The following is a 16,737-nucleotide window of genomic DNA, read 5'->3' as shown; positions in this document are numbered from 1 at the left end:
ATACATGGCGCCTCACTTCCTAATCCAGTGGACCCACATATTTACGAAACCAAGAAATTGGCACTTAGATCTACTGAGTCTGCCAAAATCTTAAGAACCGCTCACGAACCTCGTATATCAAAGTTTAGACTCTGCAAGAACAATGTTCCAGCCTCTCCTCCTGCAGATAGTATTTTTTTAGTATATTCAGATAGTTTTTAATACTTACAAGACTTCAAAGCCGATGGTTACCAATATAGCCGAAGTAGTGGGGGACACTCATTATCTGTACCCTCTTTTCATCCAAACTTCAGAAAGAGAGTTAATCAACAGATGATTGAAGGCAAGATGGTTGATTTGAAGAGAAATATCTTTTGATATGAGCAATGTGTATTCAACTGTCCCTTTGATCACTGCCTGCACACAGTGATTCACTATGTTGTTACTTGTGACAGAAAATTCAGTTGTGACCCCCCATGGACGCCCTAAAAAGAAAAAAGGAATAAAAGCTATCTCTTTTGTTCCTTCAGAGAAATTTGTATTAATAAGAGCCAAAAATTTAGTAAAAACCACAACACTGACACCCCGAGAACATTTCGATAACGAGTGGAGCAAGACAATGACTGAGCTGCAGAAAAATGTTCCAAGAAGTCAGCGGCAGGTAAAGGATACCTTTTCTTTGGCCAGAAAAAGCAATATATCCAAAGAAAAATGAAATATAAGTCGATATCTTATGACGGAAACTGATTTTGTTGTGACAGAAAAATTTTTTGGGCAAGGAGAAGCAGCCGTCACCTGTATTTCAGAATTTGCCATCTTAGAGGTTGATTACTTTGTAAGACACGGTATCCCGATAGTGTTCTATACTGATACAAAATATAACATTGGAAATTACTGGGTTTCAGCTCCGACATTCTAATACCCTGACTTTAAACACAAGGGGACAACACCTCTGATTCCAATTGCATTTTTACTTCACACAAATAGATCAGCTGATTCGCACGAAGAGCTGTTTATAGTTCTAATGAAGAAAGCACCAAGCATCAATTCACCGCAAAATTCTTTTGTGAGTGATAGAGAAAAGGGTATAGAGGTTGCGAGAAAAAAAATAGGTCTTCTTATTCAGGCTGCTCAGTGCTGGCTACACTATCGGATCAATGCAAAACATGCACTTCAGAAAATTGGGGCATCTAAAGAAGATATCAAGGTAGTTTAAGAAGATATTCTTCAGTTGCTAAGATAAAAAAGTGAAGATGAGTATTACCAAATAAGAACTGACAGGCTCGTGAAATGGTCCATCCCTGCATTTACCTACTTTCGAGATAATCTGGAATCTGACATGTTGAAGTATGATTGTGCCTTCATCGTTTCCCAGATTCCTGATTTTAATCCAGTCTCCTGAATAACCAACAAGACCAAAGACTCATTCAAATGCTGTGATGAAAAGAGTTATACAACACAAGCGAGATAGACCACTGGACAGATGTATCTTGGGCCTTCTTTGTTTAGACGATGAATATTATACACACGTGTCTCGAGGATATAAGGGAATAGGAGATTATAGACTCCTTGAGAAGGCACATAAGGAAAACGTAGTTCATATCAAGCAGGAAGAAGATCCACTTGAATCGAGGAATGAAATGTTTCTTCGTATGGTCCAAGAAGTAGATGCATCAGATTCCTTTTGCTAAATAAATACGACAAGAGAAGACCGCCAGCAAAGTTGTTTAGTTGACATATCAGAAACTCTATGAAGAAAGGGACATGTTACATTTTGCAACGAAAAGCAAGTGTATCTTGTTTCAAATCTGACTAGAAAGAAGGTTAATGTTGTGACACCACGAACAGAAACAATCACTGTTAGAGGAAATAAAATTGTTACAAAGGGTGCTAAGAGGACTAGTTTGGTTGTAGTTTATGGTTGTTCTTGTAATTTTGTAATCTATGCATGTCCTTGAAAACTATCATTTTTAAGATCTCGAGGTCATGCACTAGTAACAGAAAAATCAGTTATACAGCTGAAAACACTCAAGAACGTGAAGGGGAGATCTAAAAGGCACGTGAGGCCTGGAATAAAAAGCTCATTAACCAGTCAGGACTGTTATAATATGCAACCGGATGCAGAGTCTCTAGTAGCCTATGTCTTCTCGTCTAGTGCTGATAGTGACGATCAGTATGAGGTGATTATGATAAAGTAAAATTCGTAATTTATGATATCTAACATTATAAAAATAAGTTAGCAGACTAAATTCGACTTGTGTTACAGAAATGAAAAAAAAGGAATAATTGAATGAGCTTCAATTAAATTTTGTTACAAAACCCCCTCTAACAGAGCTGATGTTCCTCATAATTAAAAAGTTGCAAATCAAGCGGAAGATTTACATTTTGTGAAGCCTGTTCAATAAAGGCTGCATAGCCACCCTCAAATGTTGAAACCCCAAAAAAGGGCCAGGAGACCGAATCTTCGTGTTGAAGCTAACCAGTCTATAATTCCTACAGCCCTTTGTCATGGTTACGCGTTTAAAGGGCCCATAAGTGATTTGTATGACGAAGCAAAGCAAGTGATCCAGCATTTAAAAAGGGTTTTTTGTAATAGTGGTCAAATCTACCGATTCTGCTATCATAGAAAAAGCAGAGAAACTAGATTGGTGGAAAGCTACTGGTTTTCCCTTGAGGGACACAGACTTGTTTCCAATTTTGTTTCAAGACCTTGAATCACTACTGACGCCTGATACTTGGCTCACAACTGGAATTGCTTCATACCTCGTGAATCTTGTAACTTCTAGCTGTGCGTCAGCAAGACCTATTGATAGCGACTCTACTTTCAACTTGACAAGTATTGATGCTTTGAATACTTACCCAGATACGCCTAGAGAGAGTTTTAGTGATGTTTCGAATGATTGCAGTGTTTTGTTTGTTCCATTGTGTGTCAATATGTGTGATATAACGAATACGAAGTCCAAGAATCATTTCATTTTGGGAATATTTGATTTCTCTAAGAAAACTTTCTATCTTCTTGATAGCCAGAAGCCGTTAAACCACGCTCACGGGAGGCTAGTTCTTTCCAACCTAAAAAATCTGATGAAGGGAGTGGATCAACGCTATATAGAAATTGAAATTGACTCGTGCAGAATAGCTCCACAAGTAGATTCTTCAAGCTGTGGGCTTCTTGTTGTCAAATATGACCAAGACTATACAAATGAAATAACCTATTTGGGAAGCGCAATGTCAATTGATCTTCCATCACCTTCTAAGTACAAGACGTCAAAAGGAAGATCTACGCTATCGAAGAAATTCATAGATTTATATAACGAGGATACTGAAATGGTAAATAAGAAAACTATTGAACTAATGAATAAACATAGAATCAAATTTGCTGTCCAGGTACTTGAATCTCTTTTAATACAGGACAGAAGAGCCACTTGTTATAAATGTCGAAAAAAGATGCCAGAAAACATGTAGCTCATATTTAAGAACTGTTCAGCAGTTGTATGTAGTGAATGTTAAGCAATATCCTGCAGGTACTTCTTCAGGCTCTGCTGTGTCTAAATAGAAAAACATACACAAACACGCAGTCAGACACACCAACACACAGAGAGAGACAAACACAGTCAGACACACAAAACAAAAAACTTTGAAAATACGCTTGGGATCACCAAAAACTATTAAAAAGACAAGCTAAACCACGAAACAGCAAGACTAAACATTATGAATCATATGTTATAAACGAAAAAATTCTAAAACACACTTAGAATTAGCAACACAACTAAAACAGACACGCTAAATCACAAAAATTACAACTATATATTCTAAATCATTTGTTCCAACAAAAACTTCCAGAAAACGCTTTGAAAAACCAATAAAGCTAATACAGACATGTTAAACCACGAAACAGAAAAACTAAATAACTTCTTCCAAAATACTCTCTGAAACACAAAGAGGGCTAACACTGACAAGCTAAACCAAGAGAGAGCACAACTAAACATCCTAAATCTTATAGTTTTAAACGAAAAACTTCCAAATACGCATGGAAACACCAACAGCATTAAAACAGACAAGGTAAACCTCGAAACATTGAAACTAAACATCCTAAATCAAACGTTTCAAACAAAAACTTAAAACACTTGGAATCACCAACAAAGCTAACACAGACAAGCTAAACCACGAAGCATCGAAACTAAACATCCTAAATCTAACGTTTCAAAAAAAAAACTTCCAAAACATACTTGGAAACACCAAAAAAAGCTAACGCTGATGACCGTAACCAAGAAACAGCAATTTAAGCATCTTCTTCCAAAATACTCTTTGAAACACCACCACAGGTGATACGGGCAAGCTATACCGTGAAATATCACAACTAAACATCCTAAATCATACTGTTTAAACAAAAAATTACCAAAATACACTTGGAAGCATCATTTTTACCAAGAAAATGTCTGAAGATACCTTAGGAATAATAGTTGGCTCCAGAGGGTAACATCTGCCAGCCATTAAGTGCCACGGTGGAGTGAACTGCCCTGGACTATCACGCTCTAGCAATGAAATAGTATGTTCCCACAGTTCAAATAAAAATATATATATATATTGTGATATCCACACACCAGAAAACGCTCAAGTGATGATGACGGGTACCAGAGGTTGCCACTAGAAAGATACATTGTGCCCTGCTGGCTGATTTTATCACAAATCATCAACAGAAACGCTATTGTGAATTTTCTTTAAGTTTAAACGATGTAGTGTATAATTCTTTAAGATTAAGTCTAGTTTACGTGGTTCTTTTGGTGGAAACTGTCTGAAAATGCCTTAGGAATGCTAGATTGGGCCAGAAAGGTGTCGTTTGCCAACCATGGAGTGACACAGTGGCGTGTTTCGCCTTGGACTATCACGTTCTACCACAGGAAATGGTATGTTCCCAATGTTCAAATAATAATACCAATTAGGTTTCTAGTGGTAAGCCACGACTACCACCAGATATCTTCGCAAAAAAGGTGCTCCATCACTTACTAGAGGGGAAGTCTCTCTGGAGACAAATATTGTAATGGAATGCTCGCACTTACCACTACTGTTCCTTAAATATAGAGTATGGTAGTACGTCTGGTAACGTGATTGACTGGTCAAACGGTTAAACTCTATACCAAGAATGCATCCACACTGAGTCACCACTAAAATCTCTAACTATCTCATCGGAGGGTAAACGGACCCCCTGTCTATGTAGTAAATGACGGTATGCCTCGCAACTCTTTTCCTACTTCAAATAATATAATCTCAGCCCTTCTTTAGGCTGCCATACTCCACCTAGGCTAAAAAGTCCAAGATTATGAATCAACTTACTTCGAATGAATCAAGCCAACTTACTTCGAATGAATCAGCTTTATGCCCTTTCTTTCACCCCTCGACAATACGGACCAAACTTGTTATCTGAAAGTAACTTTAGCTATGATGGGTCACCCGTAACTGCGCACTTAAAACCTTGTGGTTTTAACAACATACTTAGTTAAAGAAATGAAAAATGGCGCAGCCAATATTTAGAGAAAATTGATAATTTCAACAGATGGGAAAGAGATAATTAAAGAACTCAAAAGAAAAGAAACAAGGAAAGACATTTATCTGAAAAAAAAACCCAGGACCGAAGGTTCCAACATCGAGGTATTGAAACGTCAGAAAACACTTAAGTGATAATGACAGGTTTAAAATAACCCTTTCTCACATATATAATATTGATTTCAGTGCCCTATGAATAATGTGTTTTAATAATGTTTTTAAATTATTTATTAATAAAACTTGAATGTGCAATAAAAAGTTTTTGTCTTTTAGATTCGTTGTTCAAGGATGAATTTTTAATATATTTCACTAATGCTATTTAGCGATAATCCAAGTTCATAGTTGTTAAGAAGAGCAGCCAGGCTCTTAATCGGAAGAAACTCTAGTCATGTAACCCAGACCTATCCTTCACAACTTTAAGTAATCTCAAAAGTTTAGTGACTACGGAGTAGTAATCTAGTTCCCAATGACTTATTATAAGAAGGGACTAGAAAAGAGTTACGAATCGCCAAAGATGGGATCACCTCTGCCTCTAAGCCAAGTTCTTTGCCTCTTGTCATAACACCAACACGTCACTCCTCCCATCCATATGAAACCTGCAATCCACCGCAAACGGGCAAAATCTATACTTCATTGATAAATCCGGGTTGCTCAACAAGCAATACAGAAGAGACGTTACGACCGGTCTAAAGGAAATATAATCAGAGCTTATTGAACACTAGCAAAGGTACTTGTAAAACCCATCAACACGAATACTTTCAGAGTGAGTTAGACCAAACTTCGACCACCTCTCTATAGACAGCTTAATCGAGAAGAAGCAATATGTACTATTACCTTCTTAGCCAGAATTTGCTTTCCCTTTGCAAGTGTTAATGCTACCTCATGTGCTTTGTTTTGATTTTTGTGTGTTTTATATTATAGGTGCTTGGGTCATAATAAAAGATTGAAATCAACTGCTAAAGCTACTAAATTTGTTTTCATATAATTGATTCCAACTTCACCATGAGTTGAAGTAATATCTATTTTTCTCTCCTCCTCCTCACTCTCCTCCCTCTCTTCTCGATTTTTCTTTTTGCATGGTTATTAAGAGCTTTTTAGTTTGTAGTTTCTAGGTGCTTTTCTAATCGACAGTTTGTATTTATTGGATATTCATTTTTCATTGTGTATTAATTAGTTTTAGAATATACTTTATTATGAAATTATTCGCTGTATTATGAAACTATTCAAATATTCTGGGAAGTGAGCGAGGTGAGATGAATATTGCAAAACATGCAGGTTACATACAAACAGCATTAGGAAAAAACTAATTTTTTTACTCTAGAAATATATTTTATTCGCATATCATAGTATTTTTATTCCAGAAATCAAGATGATTTTACAATTATTATCATATATTTTTTTCAAACTGAAAGGGAACTGAAATAAGAAGTAAAAACTATGAAACAGAATCAAAGAATAGAACTTATGTTAAGTTGCAATAATGATTCATTACTAATTATTATTTATTATCCACGAATATAACATTTGATGTTAGTAGAGTTTTTAAGATTAGCTTTAGAATATTGCCTAATTTTGTTATCTTCCAATTTTTTTCAACTGTGGTTCAGCACTGTTGATTCAATGTTCTCAAGCATTATAATTTTCTAATTCTTCATTTGTCTTCTTTTTTACCCAAATCTTTCATTAGATGAAAATTAACAACATTAAAGACCAAAAAAGAAACATACAAAACAAATTTAGTTTTTATATCTAATTCAAAAGTAATGCCTAATCTGAAATTCAAAGGGTCATTATTTTTCTTTTTATTGATTGCAGTTTGATTACAGTTTTATCGCTTATAGCTTCAGTGGTAGTTGTGGTGGTGGGCCTTCCCTTTTACTTTTGATTTTATTTAAATGTATAACTATGTACTGCGTATTTTTTTAAATAATACGTATATACTCCACAAAATCAAAACAAAATCAAAAGTACTATCAGTGTCGCCTCAACGTGGCGGGGACGTGACAACAGGGTGATGTTATATATTAATTTTTTACAAAGAAAATAATAATCAAAGAAAGGGTTAATTTAAAATATAATCATTCTCGAACAAAAACTTCTTTTTTCTATACTATTGCCAAATGGGTTTTCACTAGTTAACAACTTTGTACTTTTATTTATATCTGACACCTCTCCGGCTCAGCACACTGATTCTCTTTATTATTGAATCGTCTGCCTAATTTGTCCAAAGTACTTTAAAGGTAATATACAGTAGCAAAAAGTTCTACACTCCATTGAAGATTATTTAGTTGTCGGTAAAAATGAAATGCTCGATTATTTAGTTGTCGGTAAATTTTAGCCCATTTTCTCATATCACCCCAACAAAACCCAGGTAGCACTAGTGGGCCAAGGAAGGGTCTTTCTTGCTCTGTGCAAAAATTGTTTGCACGCATCACATACTTTTTCAATCACAATAATAATACCCAAGAACAGAGCTATAAGATACCTCTTGGTCGGGTTGAAACCGCCCCAAGCGCCAGAAATATTATCTAGGACGCAGTTCTCACTGACCGTTTGCAAAAAACCACAAATGAAATGCTGGATTATTTAGTTGTCGGTAAAGTTTAGCCCATTTTCTCATATCACCCCAACAAAACCCAGGTAGCACTAGTGGGCCAAGGAATGGTCTTTCCTGCTCTGTGCAAAAATTGTTTGCACGCATCACATACTTTTTCAAACACAATAATAATACCCAAGAACAGAGCAATAAGATACCTCTTGGTCAAGTTGCAACCGACCCAAGCGCCATAAATATTCTCTAGGACGCAGTTCTCCACTCACAGTTTGCAAAAAACCACAAATGAAATGCTGGATTATTTAGTTGTCGGTAAATTTTAGACCATTTTCTCATATCACCCCAACAAAACCCAGGTAGCACTAGTGGGCCAAGAAAGGGTCTTTCCTGCTCTTTGCAAAAATTGTTTGCACGCATCACATACTTATTCAAACACAATAATAATACCCCAGAACAGAGCAATAAGATACCTCTTGGTCAGGTTGCAACCTACCCAAGCGCCATAAATATTCTCTAGGACGCAGTTCTCCACTGACAGTTTGCAAAAAACCACAAATGAAATGCTGGATTATTTAGTTGTCGGTATATTATAGCCCATTTTCTCATATCACCCCAACAAAACCCAGGTAGCACTAGTGGGCCAAGCAAGGGTCTTTCCTGCTCTGTGCAAATATTGTTTGCACGCATCACACAATTTTTCAAACACAATAATAATACCCAAGAACAGAGCTATAAGATACCTCTTTGTCAGGTTGCAACCGACCCTAGCGAAATAAATAGTCTATATTTCTCTTTTCTCCACTGAATCATTCCTAAAAACCTCAATTGATATGCTTGATAATTTAGTTGTCGGTAAATTTTAGCCCATTCTCTCATATCACCCCAACAAAACCCAGGTAGCACTAGTGGGCCAAGAAAGGGTCTGTCCTGCTCTGTGCAAAAATTGTTTGCACGCCTCACATACTTTTTCAAACACAAAAATAATACCCAAGAACAGAGCAATAAGATACCTCTTGGTCAGGTTGCAACCGACCCAAGCGCCATAAATATTCTCTAGGACGCAGTTCTCCACTGACAGTTTCAAAAAAACACAAATGAAATGCTGGATTATTTAGGTGTCGTTAAATTTTAGCCCATTTTCTCATATCACCACAACAAAACCCAGGTAGCACTAGTGGGCCAAGGAAGGGTCTTTCCTGCTCTGTGCAAAAATTGTTTGCACTCATCACATACTTTTTCAAACACAATATTAATACACAATACCAGAGAAAAAAGTTACCTCATGTTATTGGTGAACCATACCCAAGGGAATGAAAATTCTTATAGGACGCAGTACACACTGACAGTTTGCAAAAAACCACAAATGAAATGCTGGATTATTTAGTTGTCGGTAAATTTTAGCCCATTTTCTCATATCACACCACCAAATCGCATGTAGCACTAGTGGGCCAAGTAAGGGTCTTTCCTGCTCTGTGCAAAAATTGTTTGCACGCATCACATACTTTTTCAAACACAATAATAATACCCAAGAACAGAGCAATAAGATACCTCTTGGTCAGGTTGCAACCGACCCAAGCGCCAAAAATATTCTCTAGGATGCAGTTCTCCACTGACAGTTTGCAAAAAACCACACATGAAATGCTGGATTATTTAGTTGTCGGTAAATTTTAGCCCATTTTCTCATATCACCCCAACAAAACCCAGGTAGCACTAGTGGGCCAAGGAAGGGTCTTTCCTGCTCTGTGCAAAAATTGTTTGCACGCATCACATACTTTTTCTATCACAATAATAATACCCAAGAACAGAGCAATAAGATACCTCTTGGTCAGGTTGCAACCGACCCAAGCGCCATAAATATTCTCTAGGACGCAGTTCTCCACTGACAGTTTGCAAAAAACCACAAATGAAATGCTGGATTATTTTGGTATCGGTAAATTTTAGCCCATTTTCTCATATCACCCCAACAAAACCCAGGTAGCACTAGTGGGCCAAGAAAGGGTCTTTCCTGCTCTGTGCAAAATTTGTTTTCACGCATCACATACTTTTTCAAACAAAATAATAATACCCAAGAAAAGAGCAATAAGATACCTCTTGGTCAGGTTGCAACCGACCCAAGCGCCATAAATATTATCTAGGATGCAGTTCTCACTGACAGTTTGCAAAAATCCACACATGAAATGCTGGATTATTTAGTTGTCGGTAAATTTTAGCCCATTTTCTCATATCACCCCAACAAAACCCAGGTAGCACTAGTCGTAGCTCGATTATTAGGTAGCGCGTAATGCCCAATAGTATTATTTTATCGTATCAAAAAATTATAAGGAAACTGACCTTATTCATTTTCATGAACTTGCTGCTGTTCGAGAAAGGGAAGAGCAACTAGCTGCTTTGCATTGAAAGATGTCAAATTTGAAGTAAAATTCGAAACAAAATTTGGCTTTTCAGGAGTGTCAAAATGTTGATGTTTGGCCAAGAAATGGCCTTTCAAATGAAGTTTCAAAAGTATTCTACTTTCGATAAGGGCAAGTCCACCTTTTTTATACTTTAAAACAGCTTTTTCACGAGGTTGATTATATCGCGCCCAATTTTGTTTGGCATCAATGGTATATGAACCGTCTTCTGAGCTTATAGGATCACTGTTTCCATGTGGTCACCCTAGGGGAAGAAATTAAAGAAACAAAGTAACATGCATTCGAGATCTTTCTTGTGGTAAAAATGTAAAATTCCGTATTATGGTGTATAGGGACTTGAAACTTATAAAATAGGGTTATCAAATATGATGAATATGATGTTGTAATTTTCCTCGCTAGTTCCCTTTGCAGTGAGTTATTTTTGAATAATATTATTTTTTTTTTTGCTTAACGGAATAGTTTTGTATATAGTTTTTGTAATTTTTATAATTAGTTAGGCCAATAACGCGACTGGTTTTGCATGCCAACTTATCTAGGTCATTTTTAAAATATGAATAGATTATAAGGATATTGGAAATCCAGGGGTGTATATAGTTAGTTTTTCGGTTTGATTTAAAGACTGGAAAGGTTGAACTGATAAGATGACTGAGTCCCTGTGTAAAACCATTTGTGGCTGAATTAACATCCTGACAATCCAAAACCTTTGACCAGTCAAATTATTTCAGACGATCGGTGAACCGGTTCATATTCACAATATTATATATCCTTTTAGACGTAGGGATATTAGTTCTAGGGTGTTTAATAGTTGGTTGGAAGGGTAGGGAGGGATAGATTAGAAAGTGGTCTGACAGGTCAGAGAATATTATTTTGGAGGACGGGTGGTTTCCCAAGGAAGTGGCTACAAAAATGTTATCAATTACAGTAGTGGTAGACCTCATAGGATCAACTCTAGTAGGAAAAAGGATTGTCGGAAGAAGACCACTTGAGGTAAATGTTTCAAAGAAGATATCACAATCATTATTACTGCTAACATTTAGTAAATTACAATTGAAGTCCTCAAAAACTATTGCCTTCTTTTGTGATGAATTAATAAAACTAGAAAAGTCATCAAAAAGATTACAAAAGAAAGGTGTCGGAAATGAGGGTGGTTTATAAAACAATGAAAAAATAAAATAATTGTCGTCAACACTTATATCAACAATTATTGAATAAATGCATCTATTATTTATAGGTTGTGAGAATAAGGATTCACAGTGTAATAGCCTGGTGAATGTAAAGAGAAATGCCAAAAGAGGACTTGGTTAATTTTCTTTCAATATGAATAGCTTGAAAGCCAGGGAGGGAAAATTCATTAGTATCATCAAGTTCTGAAAGCCACGTCTCCGTTATTCCAATTACGTCGAAAGGGCAGTAACCGTTAATTAAAATTAAATCTTGAAAATTAGTCCATTTCTCTCTTATGCTTTTGATGTTAAAGCAGATTATATTAAGTTCTGTCCCTTTAAAGAGATTAGGTTTCACATTTTTTGCAAAATATAAAGTGTCGAGATATTGACAGTTAAATCGGATTAAGGGGCTATCAGGGCTAGCTCTAGGGCTGTTGTGCAGATTATTTTGGTCATCATAATAGTTAAAACAACATTATTGCACAGTAATAATTTTGTGAGAAACGCAAAATCTTGCATAATATACATTTAAATATCCATTGTGGTCGAAGTTTCATCATTTGCTTGATTTGAATACTGAAATTCTTATTCAGCCGACGAATTATCATTGGTGGTACTTTTTGATTGGGATGGAAAGTTTGCCGTTTTTTATTAGATTTATTGCCTTTGACTAGGGCAATGGCGTCGATTTGATTATCAGTTGAGTAAAAAGGCTTAAACATCTTTGATGTGGAATATATGTCCTTTTTGATGGAAGATAGTTTAGTTATAGCTGTTTTCAAGATGTCATCACCTAGGAGTTTTGTGATAGCTTTCTTCTTGAGAATATTTTTGGTTTCTCCTGGTTCATCACTAACCTCAATAAAGTGACTGACTGTGAGATAAGATGCAAATCTTTGCCATTCTTGGCAAAGACCTAGGATTGGCTGGAAGAATTAATTTACCACCCCATACCCCATGTCGCAGTCACCCGTCTAGCGGAGCGGGCTGGGAGAAAGAGTCTTTTTTTAAATCAGTTCTTATACAGTGTGAAGTGAATACAATAAGACCTTTTTTTATACTATGTACTCTTTTAACTTTTCAGCCTAGGTTGAGTCTAAAGAGATAGTTAGAAATCTTATCGGTAAACCTTGGCTTTTAAAAGTGGCCCTGGACCATCTGATCACGCTAGTATGAACGGAACCGTTGGAGTAACCACGGAAATCCCACTATTTTGGCCGACGAGGGATCTCCCCCTCCAGTAAGTGGCATAGCAACCCCTTTGCGCCACTTTTGCCTTTAAAAGTGGTGAACCCCTTATGTTAATCCTCCAATACCAGGGGAAAACTTTTTCCTAAGTCCTAAATATAGAAAATCCTTCACAGCTCAATGAGTTGATGTCATCTTAACTTTCTACTATCAATTCTAAGGGAAAAAACCATGTACATCTTATTTTTGTTTGTTTTCAGGCTTAGTCCTATCTTTGTTCGTTTTTTTACCATATCAGGATTATATTTTAATAAGTAATAGATTCTAAGGAGCTTCCTTTAAGCATTATTTATCCAGTTCTTTTCTTCATAATTAACTACAGCAATGAAACAAGAGATCCCGCGATGCTTTCAAAAGCGTGTGTACGCTTAATGAAATTTTTGGAATAAGCAGATTCAATTAATGTTGCCACATTCAGAGTTATTTGTTAACATTTAAAAATGCGTATTTTATATATTCTATGAAAGTTGCAAATAATAAATACATGTCAACTCTATAATATTGATGTCTCTTCGCTCCAATTTCTTTACTGTTGATTGTCAACTATTTTATTAGTATTTAAGATTCGATTGTTTTGTAAATGAATGATTTATAACGTACCAAGAGGTAGTTGTAATGCTAGTAATACTATTCCTTTATCTGTGCCATAAAACATAGTAAATAAAGCGAGACACTCAACCCAATTTGATTAGATTTAAATAATGTTGATGAATGCATCTACGGACATAGGCAAAATGCCTTTTTTTAGATTCACGAATTTTTCTATTGATTATATAGCAATTCAATAAGAGCCATCTATTTTGTCAACTGTTATCGTCTTGCAAAGAGTCAAAAAGCAATATTGTATATGTTTTTTGTAGTAGGTCAACAGTAAGTGGCTTATTGACGTCAAACACTACAACCTAAATGTATTGTAAGGTATATTCAATTATGGTTAACCTTTGCAGCAATTATAATTTTGAAGCCACACCGTCCCCAAAACAAAGTTAATATTAACTTTGGGACTCTTATAAATACGAGTTTTTCTTTGCCAAATATATCTGATAGGTCAAGAACTCATTCAGATTCAATACTAGCTGTAAGGATACTTACTTATTCAAGTTAATGCTCTCTAAATTGTTCACATAATTGCCCTAGTTCTAAAAGTTGTTTGTCAAACATGTACAATACATAGCCATATTCAAAGATTCAATTTCTAGTTTGTGCTTATTTTTATTCTATGAACTGTCCATTCTTTTTTGTGTAAATTAAATTAAAAAAAATTTTTTTCAATTGAAAATTAGGACCAGGATTAAAACTAAAATAGAACAGGAATTATTCCATGAATAAGGGGGGTGAAACTTTGCTCTTTACCTTGCTCCTCGATACCTCGCTATTTATGATATTTGTTTTTGGTCCTTTTAAAAGAGCTTTTCATCCTAATTACATACGCTTTGGGGTCCTAGCCGAGCGGATTGGTGCGCTATATTTAGGAGCTCTTGTCCGAAAGGGTGAGGGTTCCAATCCTAGTCTATCCAAGTATTTGGTTTGGGACGGGGTTTAGTTTGGCGTGATTCAGTAAGCTCAGTCAGAGTTGACCAAGCTCCAAATGGGTACCTGGAGAAATCTGGGGAAGGTAAACAGGAAAGGTGTGCGAAAGCCTAGGGTGGCTGGCTTTCATCCCCCCTTGCACTTTCTGGCTGACAGGCCTTGAGAAGGAGATCAGCACCGCCGGGATGGACCTTAAGGATCTAGTGCAGCATCCTTTATCTTAATTTACGTTACCCTTTGGGTTTCAGGAGTCGCTCTTAAAAAGTTGGGACAAATAGTCAAACTCACTTATATATGAAATAATTTCCCGTTGTTTTCAGTTTAGGGCTGCTCCTTACTTTTTTTATTAAGTTTCTGATCATTTTTAAAATAATGCCGTTATATCTTGTTTTATATTAATTAAAAATTCACTTCATTCACGGTAAACTTTTTCTTTAAATGTTGTAACCTGTAAACTACCACCCCCCCCCCCGTAAAAGTCTCTCCAGACAATTATATCCTTTCTGAAAATCCCCCCTTAAAATATTTTTGGACGATTCCCCTTGAAAAATTGTCCTAATAATGCTGTCATTTGAAAGACTTAATTTACTTAAAAATACTTTGTTTGGTGAAGCTTTAAGCAGGGATTCTAACCTTGAGAATGTTATAACAACCCAAAGCGAACCGTAGAAACAATTATAATACATCCAAGAAAGCTGCCTAAGACCCAAGGAACCGCCCAAGGAAACCACTGATTAGACCTAAGATGGAACCGGGGAGGAAAAAAGCTTTAAGTTTGATGTCCTTCGTACTTTAAGATTAGATCAGATATAGCCCTTTGGTTCAGACATAGTCATCCACACTCTTATAATGTTAAACATTAAGGAATACATTTTTTTGGCATGAAAATGTGAAACAGAGGCAATGAGATTAAACACAATTTTACAACAGAGAGAAGTGGCTACAAAACGGTTATTGAGTTACTCTAACTTTCCCTGTCAATGGCACAAGACCTCAGTGCACTTTTGCGTTATCCCCCTCAATGAAATCCGTATAATATTATGGAAACATATGACGCAGTATTAAAACATTTTTGATTTAGGAACTTCGATAGAATGATAGAAATAAATAGCGATAAGAAAAAAATGTTTTATTTTGCTCATTAGTTAGAGTATTTAATTTTTTTATGACATTATATCATCTCAGAATGCGACAGTTCTTGCTGCTTCTCCTTGATTTTACTTTCTTAAATTTCAAATTAGTTTTATTTTACGTTAAAAATAAATAAAATGATAATCTGTATTATGATAATTTCTGTCTATACGCCGCTATTATGCAAAAGTACATCTTAGTAGAAAAAAAAAAAAAAAAACAGAACCCATTTAGATCTATGGGTTACTTCAGAAACATTATGCAAAATAAAATGAATATTTTGGGGAGAGAGTGTTTTGGTTTCCATTAAATCTCACGTCTTTGACTAAGTAAAAGTATATGAAAACATCAGTAGTTAATTTTTTGGAGATAGTTATAGATTCGTTTCTTGGGCTAAAGAGCAATAGAAAATTTGAGAATAATTATGATTAAAAATGTTCTGGTAATTGATTCTCCTTCAAAACGAACCACAAATTTTATTGTTTAAAACATACGAATAACAAAAAGTCCTATTGGAAAAAACAAACTACCATAATTAGGTTAGAGGTTTGTAACCATGACCCTTTTCATTTACTAGACATTCCCTGTTCATTTATGTTTTGATGACCGTTGTTTATTTCATTCAAAAATCCACTTCGTTATATTGCATTTAGACTTTTACCTTATGCTATATTTAGTTTCTTATACTATTGAAGCGATTAATTAATTAATAACAATATTTTCAGGACATAGGGATTCAGAAAGATCCTACAAGAATACTGGAAAGAATGAATGAAGAACGAAATAATGCATAATAATGGATGAAGGTTTTGAATGATTGTAGTGAAATTTTATAAGTTGCACATTTTTTTAATAATGTCCTTTGCTTAGCAAAGAACTTTAAAGAAGCTGTGGCGTTTTTTTTGCCTTTTTATTTTTTGTAAATATCTATTTTATTTTTGACTTATTAGGTTAAAGATTAACTTTAAAAACGGACAATCAAATTAGGTAATTATATGTTCAAAATAAATATATTTTTCATCTTAAGAAAAATAAATTAGTTCAATGGAATAGGTTGGTTTCATGCTTTGTAAAAGATGCCATCTATAAGGGTTATTTTTCAAATATAAATACTTTTTTGGAACACATTCAGATTATGAATCATAGGTTGAAACAAAGCAATTTAGTCCATATTTTT

At 35.3% G+C, this 16,737-nt stretch overlaps 1 long non-coding RNA gene and 1 pseudogene across 1 annotated transcript; both read left to right on the top strand.

Annotated features, from left to right (window-relative positions):
* Positions 1-2,405: 2,405 nt before the first annotated feature.
* Positions 2,406-3,528, top strand: LOC148942537 (uncharacterized; annotated as a pseudogene).
* Positions 3,529-9,515: 5,987 nt separating this feature from the next.
* Positions 9,516-16,445, top strand: LOC148942536 (uncharacterized). The gene is made up of 2 exons (XR_016143090.1): positions 9,516-10,596; positions 16,286-16,445. It is a non-coding gene; the product is annotated as an uncharacterized LOC148942536 (long non-coding RNA).
* The last annotated feature ends 292 nt before the right edge of the window (positions 16,446-16,737 follow it).

The sequence above is a fragment of the Artemia sp. Qi Xiang Cuo genome, chromosome 16 (genome assembly GCF_049724085.1).
Source record: "Artemia sp. Qi Xiang Cuo chromosome 16, ASM4972408v1, whole genome shotgun sequence".
NCBI lineage: Eukaryota > Metazoa > Arthropoda > Branchiopoda > Anostraca > Artemiidae > Artemia > Artemia sp. Qi Xiang Cuo.
Note: the sequence above shows the minus strand (reverse complement) of the source record. Positions and strands in the feature narration are given on the sequence as shown.